This window comes from Balaenoptera ricei, chromosome 4 (assembly GCF_028023285.1).
Source record: "Balaenoptera ricei isolate mBalRic1 chromosome 4, mBalRic1.hap2, whole genome shotgun sequence".
NCBI classification, from domain to species: domain Eukaryota; kingdom Metazoa; phylum Chordata; class Mammalia; order Artiodactyla; family Balaenopteridae; genus Balaenoptera; species Balaenoptera ricei.
In genome coordinates, this window is record NC_082642.1 from 104,707,465 (window position 1) to 104,725,642 (window position 18,178).

Below are 18,178 nucleotides of genomic sequence, written 5' to 3' on the forward strand. Positions count from 1 at the left end.
TATCAAAGTCAGGGGATGGAATTTCAGGAAGAATTTACTTTTCTATTTTACAGGTGAGATCTGCATAATTTCTTTTTATTCATGGCCCTGGTTGCTTTTGGACTCAGGGGGAAAAACACACCAAATTTATTTTCATTTTTTAAAATAACAGAAGAGATTTAAAATAAAATAATAAAATAACAGAAGGATAAATGAAATTCTATGAAAAGCGTGCAGACAGAAACATGGGGATGCCAAAATTTACAAGGCATCTAGGAAAAGATCAGACTAGAAAGAGGCAAAAGAGCAAGCATTAGAGAACCTGATGTTTTTAACTTTATTTTTACACTCACAAGATGATAAATGATGCTTTTCTTTCCCTGCTTACTCTTCACCTTCTAGACTGATATACTTTTTAAATTTAAGTCAATATACCATTGCTGTAATGCTTAAGTATAAGGAACCCTAGAAAACAAAAGTTGAATGGTGGTAAAGGTTTATTTGTGCTGATTCCTGTGGCATTTCTCCATGATGAATCCAGTAGCAGTTCTTTGATAGCATAAATTTTGTGATTTTTGCAGCTTTCTCTGAAATGAACTCAACATCTTTCTCAGGCATTACAGTCATTATGCAAAGTCTGTAGATGGCTCTTTCACTGCTGTCTAAGTTCTTAACTATTTATCAAGTGCTTATCCAACTTAATCATGGCACATTCTGCTTCCCTGACAGAAAATTAGTCTAAGGAAGATGCGTATGCCATCTCCTAGGTGAGCTCTGGAAACAAATTACAAAGTCACGAAGGTTTTCCCTGGAAATGATCTTCAGACAAAACATTCATATTTTTATAAATATTTTCATCAATATTTATTTGGATATTTTGAACATATGTGTTGGAAGGCAGGGAAATGGATCACTTGGTAGAATGTATGATGACTTCTAGAATGTAGATTCCTAAATTCACTAAGTTAAAAGATTTTTTACGAAAGTCCAAGTTCATACTTCATTTGTCTTTGTCACCCCCACCTAGTGTCTGACACAGTGTTTTGTAAATGGTAGATATTCCACCAGTTGTATTATGCTGCAGCTACTGAATTATTTTCAAGTATAATATTATATTTATCTTATTGTTGGCTTGGAAGATCCAAACTATACATTTTATAATTTTATCACTGTATTTATAATTTTCACACCTCAACTTAGCTGCTATATTAATTCAAATATTGATCATCCCTGGTTTACTTAAGTATTGTTTCACTATCTGGTGAAGTTGAAAAAGACTTTTGACAGGAGGTCTCTTGCTGTCCTCTAGGACTTTGTCAGTTATGCAGTTGGTCTGCAGTCTTGAACAACTGTCTTTCCTGGTCTCAGAAATTTAGGCAACCTACCAATAATCTGAACCAATTGTATTTGAGAAAAGGGAATATTGGTTTTATTTTCTCCTAATCTCTTTGAAAACACTTCCTTCTGTCTGTACAATTTCCTTTGTTCATCAACACCCTTATTCATCCAAGAGTCTTTGTACCCTATCAGTTTTCTTATTCTGACTTTTTCACTTTGTATTCTTACTTAAAGATTTCATAAATATTTTTTAAGTGATAGTAATTCTCAAGAGAATTTGCCTTCAATGGACAGCAGGCCATATTGCAGTAGCGTGGGTAACGTACTACTGCTGCTTTTTTGTTCTGGTATTTCATGATAGAATGAAAAAGAATAGAGAGGACAATGGAGAGACCGCCAACACTCGCTAGCTGGTGGAGCTGTTAAGGGAGGGACTAATAGGTGAGGTTTTCAGAGGTGATGAAGAAGAGAGCCCAATGCTACTGAAAATTAGTCCTTGGGTCACCTTAATCTATATGTCTGAGGTCTGATTGCTACTTTACATTTAAACAAGGTTTTGTAACTTTCAAAGCTTTTATATGTACATTTTCTCTTTCTGGCTTCTAACAGATGGATGTTATACAAAGTCAAATAATGAAGTGTGATCTTGAATACCTGCTAATATGTTATTATATTATTTTTTTCCTAATGAAGTTCCTTTACAGATGGAAATTATTTTGCTTGTCTTGAAGAGTTAAGAACGGCTCTGGTTTAATTTCCAGCTCTAAAATAGAAAGATGCATCTAGGTCAGACCTGGTAAACATTAGGCTCTCATTGACTATGCTGCAAATGACATTTTTGTTACAGATATAAAGTTGAGACACTTCATAATGGTATTAAGGGAAATGTTAACAATACCTTTGTTTTTAGCCTACAGATCTTTTCTTTAGGAACTAAATAATTGAAAGAGAGAGAGAGCACAAAGCAAATAACCTTATTTGGTATTAATTCTGCAATGTTATCAAAGTCTTATTTTTCAAATTGGCATAGACTTGTTTTAAGCTAAGAAAATCTCTATTGATGTTTATTGAAACAGTACAGCTAAAATCAATATGTTTCTTATGAGATAATGCAAGAAACACTTGAGAAGTATGTGGAGGAATTTTTCTGAATTTGCGAAGAAGTCTCAGCTGTTATGAACTGAAACAAATCTAGAACTGTAAATTCTGATTCCTGTTTCTATATCTTCCATTGTAGATCAAGTCACAATCTTGGCACATTGTTTCTTTTTAAAAATTGGGCAAAATCAATCTATTTATAAATTTTAACTGAAAAATAGAATGCTTTATATATGTTATCCTTTAAAGTTATGTTTAGGTATACCTGGGTTATTTACAGCCAAGAACTAAAATACAAATTGGAAAATAGTTTTTTGCATTTTTATATTTTATATGTGGTAAAACCAAGATTAACAAGTTAATTTACAATGACAACCACATAACCAGTCATTTTAGAACCAGGAAATTTAATGCATCAAGCTTTTATTCCTTTTCCTCTAGGGGAATTTAGCAGAAACATGTTTCTCAGAACCTAAGAGATTGTTGAAAGAAACATCCTTAGAATTATGGTCATGTCTTCTCTAAACAGAGGTATCTCTGAAGAGCATGTTTAGTATGGAGGAGTGAGAGGGTGACAGCTAGTTGATGATTCTTTATAGTACTTTGGAATCGAAGGGGCACAGTAACAAATTCTTGTAGACAACAGCTGCTGTAGGTTACAGGTATTGCATCATAGCAATAGTAATGGTAATGCCCACATGAACAATATCACCCCCTGTGCTTCCTTCCTATGTGAAAATAATAATGGGAAACACATGGTAAAAATTCAAATATGATGATTGCCCATTTACTAGCTACTCATACAGATTATTCCAAACTGTATTTTCTGATTGAATGGCTATTCCATGAGGAAGGAAGGGAGAGAGGGAAAGAGAGAGGGTGTGAACCAACCTTGTAAGATTTCATTAATGCTTTGAACTGGTATCATAAACAATAGGCAGAATTGGATTATTATGAAGAAATCAGAACAGGAACCCTAGAGAGCACTTCTCTTTATATCTAGTATGGGGAAAACAAACATATTCAGACATCCAGAAAGTTGGGCCATGAGCACCATGGGAAACTGTCATCAGTTTATGGAGCTTCAGAAATGAAAAAGAAATAAAGAAAAAGAAAAATAAATGAAAAGAAGTGTGGGGTACAGAGAAAACACTGTAATCGATGGAAGATACAAATGAGCCCTTTGAGGACTAGCAAGAGTTAAAGCTGTCATAGCAGGGAGTCAAACAGTCATTCATCCTTTTAACAAATATGTATTAAACACTTCCTGCATGCCAGAGACCACCCTAATGTTAGGAATTCAGAAGTGATCTATACAAAGTCATTGTTCCCAGAAACTTAATCTAATGGGGTAAGCCCGATGTAACTGGTAAATAAATATATATACAATATATTATTAGGCATTTTAAGTGTTATGAAGAAAAATAAATAGATTAGGGAGTTGGAGAATAACTGAGGCATATTTTAAGTGATCTCCTCTTCGAGGAGATGATACTAGGGACAGCCTTGAATGAAACGAGGAAGGAAATTCATGACATTCTCTTCCCCTGCATCTTTGCATAGATGCAGGGGAAGAGAATTTCATGAAGAAGAAGAAGTCTACAGTCCTGGACAGGCAGGAAGAAGTGTGATAGGAGAGGTCATCAAAGATACAGACAGGAAAGATTATGGAGCATCTGTAATTTATCCTAAGTGTGATGGAAGTTCACTGGAGAGTTTTGAGCAGGGGGAGACATGATTTGAGAGAGACTGATCTGTTTTCTGACTGAGGAATGCATTTTTAGAAAGGTAAGAGGGGAAGAGGGAAACCATTCGATAGTTATTGCAGAAATCAGGGAGAGAAATAATGGCTTGAACTAGAAAGGTGGTGATGGAGCTGTAGTGAGACATGAAGGGATTCTGGATATATCTTGGGGATGGAGTTCATTTCTGAACATGTTAAATTTGAATGAAATTAAAATAATGATGACATGAGATACTGCTATACAGTCACCTTCCCTTATTTTTCATCCTGACACACAGCTGAACTGCATGTCCCAATTTCCCCTGCAATCAGGTTGGGTCATGTGACTGGATACTGGTTAGTGGAATGAAGGTAGAGCTGATATACAGCACTTCTAGCCTTAGCTCTGAAAACAATTCCACATACTCTTCCATCTGCTGGCACTCTTTCCTCATCTACCAGAGGTTGCAGAGGATCTCCTCAAAGACTCCAAGAAAAGAAATGGACCCCATTTAATTCTGGTAATATCAGTCATAAAAATAATGATGATAATAAAGTAAACATTTTTATAGAGACTGTAAGGCATTGTTTTATGTTCACATAAGTTATTTGATACTTCTGATGACACTATGAGGAAAGTAGCACCATTATCCTCATTTTACAGATGAAGTTATCTCTGTGAAAATGCCTGATAGACAGTTGTTAAATGCAGAATTTAAGTAGTGGAGCACAGTGGCTTGGACCTTGGAACACAGAGTCAGACAGATGTGAGTTCTGATCCTGGCTCCACTGATTACCAGTAGTATGATCTTCTGCAAATCATTTAACTTTTCTAGCTCTCAGGGGGTTTTTTGTACCTGTAAAATGAGGACAATAATATCTACATAAGCAGCTGTGAGAATGGAATAATTTTTAAGCATATTGTATATTTTTTTGCAAAAATTGCTTTATAAATAATAACTGGTATTATTATTATTGTTTTATAAGTTGGAGATGTCTTTAAGAACAAAGCAAAAATTCAGTGATAAGATTTAGGCCAAAATGGCAGAACTAAGAGGCCCTTAAAATAACCCTGTCCCACAGGATAGAATCAGCTCAAAATATGACATGGACTCGTGAGAATCAGGGAACCAGGGACATATATCCTTCCAGCTGTCAACATAACCCTTTTCTATTTTTGCCACTTGGAAAAGAAAAAAAAAATTGTCTTAATTTGGTTTTCCCAAAAAGAGGATCCTGAGACGAGGATTCAGCTTATTTGGGAGATTATCTCAGGAAACAGAAGTGAAGGTGAGAAAGGAATGGGAAGAAACCTAATAAAGTTTACTAGGTTGTAAGTTATTGAACTGGTTCTACTGTGGGCAAATGAACTCAGTCCCACTGAGGACCCTCTGTGGAATGGTGTAGTCTGCACCTCAGGATCGTCTATCCAAAGGACAGAGTCTGGGGCGTTCATCTTTCACCTTATTGGCTGAGAGTTGCCACCCAGAGGTTAATGCCTCCTCCCAATCCCTCTACCTCAGCACTTTCAGAATGTCCTGTGTTTGGGGTGAGTGACCTACCAGACTACACAAAAAGTCCTGAGGCAAGGACATGGAGAAGGCAGGGAAGAACTTGGAATGTGATGTGGTCAGCACGCAAAGGAGCTGTCTACCAGGGCCACAGCTAATGTCACAGCTGCACCAAAGGACAGGTTTTGGGTGGATGTGGAAAATCAGCTTCTCCTTAGGATCACCTGTCTGTAAGTATTAACCTTTCCATACTCAACACCATACCTATAATAGGTGAAAGATAATGGGACTCAGTGAGTTGGATCCAAGAGGAAACTAGTAATTCACTTGGATCTAGATTTCTGAATGCTTTTGCACAAGAAGGTGGTAGTTGTACCATATCAAAAAGGTTCCTTAATAAAACACATTTTGGAAATCTTGACTTAAAAGTGTTAAACAAATATCATCAGTCTAGAATTTTTCTCATCCTTTAATATGGGAATAGTGACAGGGAATACTCAAAGGGATATATAGCATTTGGCATTTTAAAAATCTATTTAAGTGCTTGTTAACTTTTCATGATACACTATTGACATTTCCCAGAACAGTGTTTTGGAGAATCTATTTGAGGAAGTATTCAATAGGACTGTATTGTCTGACAGAATAATAAAGATAACCTTCCTTGTGATGTAAGTGGAAGGAAGTTTTAAGGGATTCACAAGCAAATTATTAGGCTTGATAAAGGTAGTCTCTGGAAATACGAAAATAAGGGCTTGTGTTATATGACCACCTCAAAAGAGGACACCTTTCTACTTTCCTGTTCACATTTGACCTGGGTGTGAGAGGTGAGGAGAAGGGATGCACAGATGCTACTGCTTTACTCTTAACCTCTCTTTTCTCTTTCACTTAGGTTTTAACTCAACATCCCAGCTGATGGCTCCCAAATTTTGACCGTGCCAGAATCTCTTGAAGTGTGTGTGAATCAGACTGCCCCTTACTCCAGGAATTCAATTCTCTTTACATCAGTCCTTAAATAAATGTAATAAGCTCTGAAATGATACAAAATGGGAAAGTGAGACAAACTGTAAACGACAGGAAGGCTCTAACAGAGAGTCTAAAGAGGACTTTAAAATGTGACTCAGCTTGGGAAATTGAAAATTAATACAATGAAGAGAAATTGGGCAAGATGCTAAGTTTCCAATGTCAGGAGAACCTTAGAGATCAGTAAAATTAAAGAGAAATGTGTGTGCAGCAAAGGAATAGTAGAAACAGTTTACAGCATGATATGAAAATTCTTTGCCAAGGTTACTTTGATCACTGTGCAAGGAATAATATAATGAAGAACACTTGTGTAACTGGGTACTCTGTTTTAATGATCAAGCTAAAGCAAAAATTTCAAGATATAACTATGTGGAACAGTCATGTAGCTTAAGCCCATGTGTCCATACATTTGCCAATCATATCAGTTCTGGCAGACAGAATCACAATTTTATGCAACTTAAGTGAGCAACGGAAGTCTAAATTAGCAAGCTCGAGCGTAATCACAAGAAGAAAAAGAAAGCATAGTAAAGCATGATATATGAAACCTGGTCAAGGAACAGGTCAAGAAGGAACCCTGGAAGTCTGAAAATAAAGGATACCATAATATCTGGAAACCTTTCAGTGAGGATCAAGATTTTTTAGCATGTTCTAACTAAATGAAAGCTGTTTACGAAAACCACTGAGGACAAATCTCATCATCATTATTCCCACCATCTGGAATACTATTCCTTCCTAGGCTGGCAAGGAACCAGCATCTCTCAGCTTTGGTGCCGCCTTCTCAGCAGCCGTGAGCTTGGCTTCCGCTGCTCTCAGAGGTTTCTTCCCCTCTGTCACAGAACTTAACTATTTTTCATTTTTCTCATTAAACTGTTAACTACTTAAACACAGGGTCTGTGACTTTTCACATTTTGCATACCTGCAATCAACAAAGAGTTAAGGCTCTTAGTAAGTACTTAATAAATGATTAGTAATAGAGTGAAAGAATAATGGGTGAACAATTTAATGGTGACTGGAATTAAAGTCAGACTTTGGAAAACAGGTGAGAGATACTAGCTTTTGAAATAAAAGTCAATTAAATAAACCAAAGTCCAAACTTTAGTTTTGACCTAGGCAGCCAGAATAATTTTGCTTTCTTTATTTCACTTGAAATACCACAAAATATTTAAAACTGCTAAGTGCAATTTTAAAATAGATTGTTTATCATTTCCATACCTTCTCAAAATTCACACTTTGGCTATTTTAGAGTTTAAACTGAAAATAATCTTGTAATATTTCAACATCTGCTAATTTGTTTTTAAAAATCAGGTATGTTTCTTTTAATGGCCTTTGACACACTAATAAAAAATTAATCTCTGATAAAAGGTCTTACTGGAAAGGGAGTAACACATAGTGGTTTAGCATGTGGCCTCTAGAGAGACTGTCTGGGTTTAAACTGGGTCTACCATCTAATGGCTGTTTGATTTTTGACTAATTATTTAGCTTCTTTATGCCTCTATTTTTTCACCCATAAAGCAAAAATAATAATGATACCTGACACAGTTTTTATAAGAATTAAATGAAGTTATACATGTATTGACAGAAATAATCAATAACCAGTCTATAATAAGAATAGAAGAGAGATGTATTCAATCCAAACTGAGGATTATAGCCCAGGAGACAGCCTCTAAGATAGCTCTGAGGAACTATTCCAAAGGAGCATGGATTTCAGCATAGTCTTTTTTGGGGGGTAGGGGAGGGTTACAAAAAGAGGTACTTTTAATTTAATGCTGCCTTAGTGAAAAGACCAAACCATCTGCAATTTAATACTTATTCTTTTTCGTCCAAATCATTCTTTTCAAATACGGAAGCCAAGTCATCGTTTTTAATGATCAGTACTTTAAGTTCCAAGGAGAAAAGAGAAATAGGTTGCCAAATTGGAAATTCCAAATGTAGAAAAAAGATAAACCACAGACACCTGAAGATTCAAAGGATAAAATGTTTACTGGCTACAATTTTCTTACTTAGAACAACAGACAATAGACAGTTCCTGGAACATCTTGCTTAGAAGAGTTGTGGTAGACATAGAGAACACCACCTCTATTCCTACATATCTTTGTGACAGATATGTATTCCAAGAGAGTAAAGTCCTGAGGTCTAATCATTAATCTCTCGTCAGCACAGTCTTATATCTTGTCAGAACGAAGAATATCAAGCATGACAGGATACATCCCTTCAAAGTTTCCCCCCCAAAAAGACAGATCAGCACGTACACAGTGAGTCAGTATGGCCTTGGTGCCTGGGAAGAGCCTTATATAGAAGGACTCCTGGCACTGATGTCCCAGGAAGGGAGGCATTTTTCTCTATCTTCGAAAGGGACATTCCTTGCTTATGGACAGTGCACCCTTTTCTTCAATGGTTAAAGCAGATGTACTCTGTACGTTTAATGAGCCACAAAATGGGCTCTTCTAGTTAGCATAAAGTTTAACTTAAATCCTTATAGGCCAGCATGACTTCCACATACCTCAATATGTGAAAATGTCTTCCATCACATGGAAAACATATAATTCTGTCTCTTACATAAGTTAAACATTCAATAAATATTAGTATCACTTGACCATTGGTATAATGGTCCACCGCAGTATTTGCAGATGTTATATGTATTACCCAGAAAACCCAAAAACTGAAATATAAACTGTGAAAATTCTTGCTGAGCTGGCCTCTCTCCTCAGGACTCTCACAGGCTGGTCCTGTTCCTCATGCTGGGCTATCACACATATAGTCTCTACTTCTTGGTCCTGCTCTATAAGTTACAATGCTAAAATCTGAGGAAATACTTTCCCCTAATCTTAGTTAAACTCTGTTGTTAGGCCACAAGACACAATGGCTTTACACTTCTCAATTTTTGCTGTGCCTCTAGTGATATTACTTTTTAATTTAACTTATGCTTTAATATTTTTTGACCTTCTATCAGTTCTGGGAGCAGATAATACATAAAGGGAATGTTGGTCAGAACATAACTGAGTGATGGTGCAATGCCATGCCCTCAAATATAGTCCTTCCCTCATTCACAAACTGGGTTCCCCACATCTATCTTGTTTCCTTGAATTCTTTCTCAGCCCTGACTGGGAAAAATGGGGGGCCACTGTTTTAAAATGTTAGATGGTCTTAGCCCTGGGCCCAGCTTATACCCAGAGACCATCTCATCAGGGTTTGTCCTATCAGGTTACAAGGACCCCTCTGGTAAATGACACTGTAGTCAACACTGCCCAAACAATCCTGGATGTGCACAAATTCTGAATACATATACAGCTTAGACCCTGACTCTGAATTCTCTCTATATAAGCATCTTATCACCCATCCTGGGGTCATTAGAAGCATAATAGAATATGGAAAAGACATTCATCTGGTATTTGAAACTTGGACCCCCCAAAATCACCTCCGTCACAAAACAGAAATAGGCTGTCAGTTTTTCTATTGTGATTTTCATTTCCTTATTTCTAAAATGAGGTTATTTGTTTATTTTCTATCAATTTTATAGAGTTCTCATAAGAATCAAATGAGATAACATAAAAAATAATAAGGCTTGAAAATGTAAGGTGTCAGCATAGTAGAGTAGGAGGAACATCAATCTTCAAGTCAGAGTGACCAGGGTTTGTAGTGACATTCTGGCCCTGGATAGGGGGGTGAAACTGAAATTGAGCAAGTTTCCAAATCATGTAAGCCTCATTCATAAAAGGGGAACTTAAATGGTTTCCTCTTGGAGTTTCATAATGTTTAGATGAGAAGTACCAGAAGCACCAGGCAAAGTTTCTAGAACTTAGAATGCATCCACTAGCAGCTGTCTGTCTCTTCCTCCAAAACAAATTAAACAATTATACAAACATTAAATATATTTTTCATTATATAAATATGCCAAGAGTACAAATGCATGGCCTTTAGTTAATGTGTTTTATTTTGATACATCCTTTGAAATAATCATCCTTTGAGTCATTCTTTTTCCTTCTAAGTCTTTGACTTACCTGGTCATGTTTTCTGGGCAAAACAGAAAATCTAATTTATTTTTTTAGTTTTTATTTTTCTGTAAACATATCCTAAATAATTCTATTATTCCTTTTCAGCATCTACATGTCCTTCGGTTTCAGTGTTTTTCTTTGACCCGCAGAATAAAGCTTTTCTACATGATGTTTTAGAGATTGTACCCATGAATTCCCAAGGATCTCTTGTCATATCATTTGTTAAAACGCCTATCTTTTACTTGCAAAGCACACTGTGTTTTTTTTTCTTTCACTCCCTTCATGAGATCTTAATTTTTCCTGCTTCATCTATAGACTCTTGATGCGATAACAGTAAAAGAAAAGGCGAAATTTAGTATTTTATTGAACAAGACTTCCCAAACTTGAAAATATGAAATTATCTTTGTGAAATGCATCTTTTTTTCTTACAAAGATACTCAAGGTAGGGGTCATGTTTTATCCTTCTATGCAACAAGCAAATTTTAAAGTTTCAAATATTAATAGCATTGACACATGCTGGGTTCTGTTAAAAAGAATCATGGTATCAATTTGATTTATTCTGTGGGTTTTGAAAATACACTTAAAGAAGTGTATCACAATATATGTGATCGTGTATTCAATAAATACAATATGCTTTTCAAAAACACCTTCTTTGTTTCATAGCTAACCTTGTTGATATCAGGCATATCACACCAGGAATATTCTTTAACTCTCCATATGAACCCTTGTAACCTTCAGTAGCTATACACTTCAAGGAGGTAAAATACCTTGAAAATAACATACTTAATAGAAGGCTGTATGCCTTCCTATTCTGCAATCTCTCTCAGTCTCTCTGAAAAGTTTCATTTAAATGTCTATATTAATGATGTTTATATATGGGCGTCTTTTTTCAATTTCAGGGTGGCTGAATGAACTTCCTTAAAAGTACTAAAACTCAAGTGTGACTGAGTTAAGGACATTGGTAAGGACAGTATGAATAGAATTTATGAAAAGGTTTTTACTAAGCTATGGCTTGAAAACTACTTTTGACGCAAGACGGTCTGTCATGAATCTATGTCCCTACTGATACTAGGAGAGATAAAGCCTCTATGTTCCCACACTGAAATGAGCTAAATGCATTTTGTAATGTTATACATGCATATTTTACATATATATTCCATAGGGGCCACTTCTAATTATTATTACTTAATATAAAATGCTTTTGTATTTATGCATTGGACCTTCCAATCATGTTTACAGTCACCAGTACTGAGCAGGAACTTAAAATTCCAATACTAGGTCCCGAGTAGAATCTTGATTAGACTTATACAGATAAACTTACAGATTGGAGAGCAGACACAAGGCGTGTCTGTGTGCCATATTTTAATGGAAGTTTGCAGTAATCCATGCAAGAATGACCCGTATTTCCCAAGTTCTTGCAGAGCTAATGGTTTACTGTATTTAACATTTGAGGTTAACCTAAATCATGATATGTTTTGAATACGCCAGTGCAAAAACAAAATGGTGGATATTTCAAATACAGGCAACCAATTTACGTAAGACATATAAAACTTAACTCCAAATTCATTAACATTTACTATACCTTTAAATAAAAGTTAGCTTTGGAAGCTTCACTGGACACCACAGAGAGGCTCTAGGTCCACACAGAGACTATTAGTCAATAATAGGCCAGGTAACCACAGTCAACTGGAGCTTCTGTACTGCACACATGGTAAACGACGGCTGTAGTGTGTGATGCATTCCCAGGAGACAGGACCACTCAGAATAATAGGGTTTACTGAATTTTAAAAATATGATTCAAAACTCCTTTGATCAGTTTGCTAAAAGATCAGCATTGCCTAGAACCATAAAATAATAACAATGTGTGAATTTTCTCCTCCTTTGGCTCCTTAGGGTCATTTCAGTTGTTAATATTGAATTTTGAGGAGGTGCATAAAGCAAATATCATCCTTCCCAGGTGCAATCTAACTGCAGCTGACATCAGCCAAGGGAATAGCATGAAATTTCTCTTATTTTTACTTTGAATGACACTTTCCATACTGTTTTTCTTATAGCTATAGAATAAACATCATAAAATAACTGGACTCTTAGACCAAAACTGTTATAATCTATAATCTGGGGTATATATATATATATATGTATATAGCTGAGTCCAACAAACACAAACATTGTAGTCATGGTTTTAGTTCTGTGGCATATTCACTCAGTTGGTCAGCATAGTGGTAATAAGGTCTGTCAAAGAACAAAGCCTCTATTGACTAAATTTTGCATCCTTGCATGCCAGCATGCATCTTTCAAGATAAAGTGTCAATGACAAAATGAACCTACCTAGCAAGGGTTGACAGATCTCTCCCAAAACATTTCCCATAAACACACACACACACACACACACACACACACATTACAGAAGGTCAGCAACTTTATTTTTCTCTGACCCCACGTCTATGAAAAAATCATTGACCTTAAACAAATGAAAACCTATACATTTGGGCATCAGGAGCTACAGAACATCAAAACAACATGTTGGATCTTTGAAGATAAAGTGAATTCATTCCAGCTCAATTGTTTGACGTTCTTACCTCAGGTTGTACCTTCTTTTCGTTACTAAAAACATGAGTTCTTAGGATGTGTCAGCTGGTTTTCCTAATAGGGAAATAATTTTTTATTTGGTAAATAGACTGACTGTTGCTTCTGTAGTACAACATGGCTATAATAATGGAAAAAAATAGTAATAAAATAATATTTGAGTTAATTTAGAAACTAGACAATACTTTTCATATTAATCCCATCCTATATATTAAAACCCAGATTTTGTTTCTTTTTTAACCTGAAAATCACTTTTCCTAATCATAAATTAATACAAGCTGGGAAAGTATGTGGTTTCTTTTTGGAAGAAGAATAAAATGAAAATAAATAAAAGTCTCCTTCTACTCAAGCAAGCATCGACATTCTGACACTGAACTGAGCAGAGGACTGGCCTTCAAATCAGTGCCCTAGATGGCTATGAGGTATATTTCAAAAGAGTTCATCAGGATTTCTCATCAGGCATTCCCTGTGAAGTACAAACATCACCTTGTCTCATTTATTTGTATAGCACTCATTCATTACAAGAAATCTAGAAAGAACAAAAACAAGTGTTGAGAATTTTTAAACATGCTTTTCCATTTGCCATTAAGAACTTTTTTCAGTCTATCCATCCAGGAAGCATTTCTCTGCCTCATCTATATTTCATATGTTTTAAAACTTCCTTTAATTCTCTCAAATGCTTTTCAACAAGCTGGGAAACATTTCACTGTGAGATGGTACCCCCCCTCTTTTTTTTTTAATTTTTAAATTTTATTTATTTATCTTTGGCTGCACTGGGTCTTCGTTGCTGCACGCGGACTTTCTCTAGTTGTGGTGAGCGGGGGCTACGCTTCATTGCGGTGTGCGGGCTTCTTATTGTGGTGGCTTCTCTTGTTGCGGAGCACGGGCTCTAGGTGCAGGGGCTTCAGTAGTTGTGGTACACGGGCTCAGTAGTTGTGGTTCGCAGGCTCTAGAGAGCAGGCTCAGTAGCTGTGGTGCACGGGCTCAGTTGCTCTGCGGCATGTGGGATCTTCCTGGACCGGGGCTCAAACCTGTGTCCCCTACATTGACAGGCGGATTCTTAACCACTGTGCCATCAGGGAAGGCCGGTACTACTCTTCTTTTCCTGGGAATGTATCACTTGTTTATCATTTCTATTTTATTCTTGGTCCTTCTTGTTTCCCATAGTGAAGATTCGAAATATCAATAAGAACTTCATGTAGTATATAAAATAACACTTCCATTAACAACAGAATGTTTACCAAAGGAGCAGCAAGACAAACAGCCTTCTTGATAGAGGTTAATTATCAGAGATTCATTTAAAATGAATATGGGGACTTCCCTGGTGGTGCAGTGGTTAAGACTCCATGCTCCCAATGCAGGGGGCCCGGGTTCGATACCTGGTCAGGGAACTAGATCCCACATGAATGCCACAACTGAGTTTCACATGCCACAACTAAGGAGGCCACATGTTGCAACTAAGAACCAGCATAAATAAACAAACAAACAAATAAATAAATATTAAAATGAATATGGAAAAAAAAGTTCTGAGAAGAGACACAAGGACTTAAAAGTTTAGTAAGGTTACTAGAAAATGATTCTGTTGAAGAATAGGGAAAATCCAAGTTTCGTTACACCATTAATTCCCAGTGGGGTCACCAATAAATAGTTTATCTTGGGTCATTTTTCTCCTTCTACATTACAGTGATCTGTAATGTCTTCAGATAAATTTCCTTCACACATCCTATGGGGATGCTGTTTTGCCTACATGCTCTACCGACTTGCACAGGCCACTGTCCCCCAACCCTTATTCAAGGGAAAGATCTGTTTAGAAAATGCTTACCCAAAGTCAGAGAAAACACCTACTTATTCTAACAATTATAGTTTTTTTAAGTCACAAATTTATTCAAATATATATACATATAATAGTCACAAGATATTTGCATCACAAGATATTTAAAGTGTATCAACAGAGTGAAGTAGGAAATGTAAAATAAAGGATCCCAGTAGAAAACTTTTAATCACTTTGGATAATATATTAAGTTATTATCACAGGTGACAAAGAAAAGAACAATCAGAAAACACGGCAATCATTGTGACTTTTTATAAATATGGAGTGAATGATAGAAAAGGAAATATGGTTGAAAATAAAGTCAGTGATTTTAAAGACCAATATTAAGATGATAAAGTAAAACAAACACACAGAAATTGAGGGGGAAATTATGAAGGCTGCAGGAAGTCTGACAGCCTTCTAAAAATATTTTCAAAGGAGAAAGCAGAAACAGTGGAGAGAGGGTCCAATCAGAATGCAATAGAATATCCCCCTATTTGGAAGAAGTTTCAGATTGAAAAGACCTGAAGGATTTGTTAGGAAAAAGACCAACTTCTAAACACAGCACTGTGAATTCTAAGGATAAAGAAAAAAAATCTGAAAACTTCTACAGAGAAATAAGAGTTACCTACATAAGTGGGGGTGTTCACTAAATACTTCTGTATCACTTAAGTGAAAACCATGTACCACTGACACAGATTTTCTTAGAACGAAACAAGGGGTGAAAGAATGTTTTCAAATTCTGGGTGAGAAATATCTGGAATATTACACTCTCTACCCTGCCAAACTAACAAGAAAATCTGAGAACAATACAAAATCAGTTTTAGATTCTAGTTTTATAATGCCAGAACTCAGAAAATTTACAATCCCTGTACCATATATGACCCAGAAGGCTTGCAGGAGACTGGACAGAAAATAAAAAAGTTTATTTGACATTAACATTTGGAAGGGTCTGTTGTAAAACGTGAATTTTTAATTCCTTAGGATCATATTTTCTTTTCTATGGGTCCATTCACATTCTTGACTTTGTAGCACAAAATATTTAGAAAAACATATTGTAAATGCGGTCCCTTAGCCTTTGACTATTTGGAATCAATCTAAACATAGCAAGAAGACTTAATGTTTAAAGAACAGAATGAAATGCTATAAAGTTTGGCAACATAAAAATGGTAATAACTAACAAAAATTGAAGGTAAATGAAGAATTGAAAGAAAAGTTAGTATGCACAAGTTCTTATTTTTATGGTGGAGATTCATTAGGCACTATATTAATTTGACAAGTCAGTAAATCATATATCGAGTGAATTTGTTATTTGAAATTTGAGGGACAATAAAAAGAAAAGCAAACAGTTAACAGTAGTTTCCTTCGGATAATGAAATTGGCTGGGGGTGGATACTGGAAAGGGGATAAGCCAACTAGATTTTATATTTTATTTAATTCACTATATAGCATGAATTTTTTTAATCAATGAAATGAATTGATTCTATAATTAAAAGTGTAATAAGAAACACATTGGACTTCCCTGGTGGCGCAGCAGTTAAGAATCTGCCTGCCAATTCAGAGGACACGGGTCCGAGCCCTGGTCCAGGAAGATCCTAAATGCTGCAGAGCAACTAAGCCTGTGCACAACAACTACTGAGCTTGCGTTCTAGAGCACGCGCACCTACAGCCCGCGCTCCACAACAAAGAGTAGCCCCCCGCTCACCACAACTGGAGAAAGCCCGCACGTAACAACAAAGACCCAACGCAGCCAAAATTTATAATTAATTAATTAATTAATTAATTTTAAAAAGAAACACATTAAATATTGTCTCTGAATATTGTAAGTAATTAAAAAATAAGGTATAATTTTACTCAAGTATTAAGAAAGCCACAACCTCAGAAATGCCTTTAAGATCATTAATATGTTGAATGATAGTTATCAAATAAATAAAACCATTTAAAACCCAAGGGTCAAAAACACCAGTAACATTATGGAAAGTCTAGATGTTGTCATTCTTTCTTTTCTTCATTGAATTGTGATCTGTACCAGGTTGAGAGGATAGGTACTTAGTAAAGTACTAAGTAAAGTACTTTTACTTTTACTTAGTAAAACCAGAAACTATGATCTTTGACCAGACATAGAGGCTGAATAAGCCCAGAAATGGCCAATGCTCCCCACTCAATAGCTTGCTCTGAGGTGCCATCAGTGGTCTCTCCCTTTAGCCACAGTGACTGAGTAGAATCCAAGATATACTCCACCTCCTCACCTACCTACTGAATGTCATGCAGAGGGAAGAAACCAGGCCTCATCAGAGAGTATATTTCATAGTAGTTCCAATTGTTAAAAAAATCTTCATCCTACCTGGCATTGAATATGTGAATGTTCCTGTCCTCATAGGAGGTGTTATTTTTTAGAGAAAAGAGCTATTTATAGTCAGACACCCATGAGTTTGAATTCTTACTTGTGAGCTGAAATATCTGGATTAAGGAAACTGTTCAAGATAACACTGCTCTTGACTCAGTTTCTTCATTTGTAAATGCAGACCACAACAGCAACTGCTCAAGGCTGTGTTATAAGTTGTAAATAAATATGCTCTTATCTAGGATCTCACGTAATCCCTTTTATGGTTTAGAATGAGCAAATGAAAAGAATAATTAATGTGTACATGTTCATTGTCATTACTAAGCCTAAATACAATTCAAGGCATCATAAACAGTAGCAATCCCTTGCTTGAGAAAACATTAAAAATGTCAAATTCAGATTTTAAACTGTAGTACCATTCATATGAATTAGAGGTTTATAAACAATTATTCATCATAGATCAGATTTTAGAGAACCACATATAAAGCTCAGAAGAAGAACCTAACATTGTCATCTGAGCTTTCCTAAATCAGTGAATAATTGCCTGTTGGGTGACAAGAGATCCTGGTTTTTGTTTTACTGTTACTCTCTTTTAGCTTGGAACTAGGGATTCTATCAGATTGTTTCTTCCACCATAATGACATAAGGGACCAATGACTTAACTTTCATACTTGATTTTTCAGGTGCTGAAGATCTCACAAGTAAGAGGTCATTTTGTCAAGCATACAATTAAAGGAGGTAGTTTCCTATAGAAAAAGGTCAGACTTTAGAAATGCC

At 35.9% G+C, this 18,178-nt stretch overlaps 1 long non-coding RNA gene across 1 annotated transcript in view; it reads right to left on the minus strand.

Annotated features, from left to right (window-relative positions):
- LOC132365446 (uncharacterized) overlaps nucleotides 1–13,302 on the minus strand; it is a 152,064-nt gene extending 138,762 nt beyond the window's left edge. Inside the window, exon 1 of the long non-coding RNA XR_009503102.1 lies at nucleotides 13,241–13,302. This is a non-coding gene — a long non-coding RNA (uncharacterized LOC132365446). The remainder of the gene's footprint in view (nucleotides 1–13,240) is intronic.
- Between the last annotated feature and the right edge of the window lie 4,876 nt (nucleotides 13,303–18,178).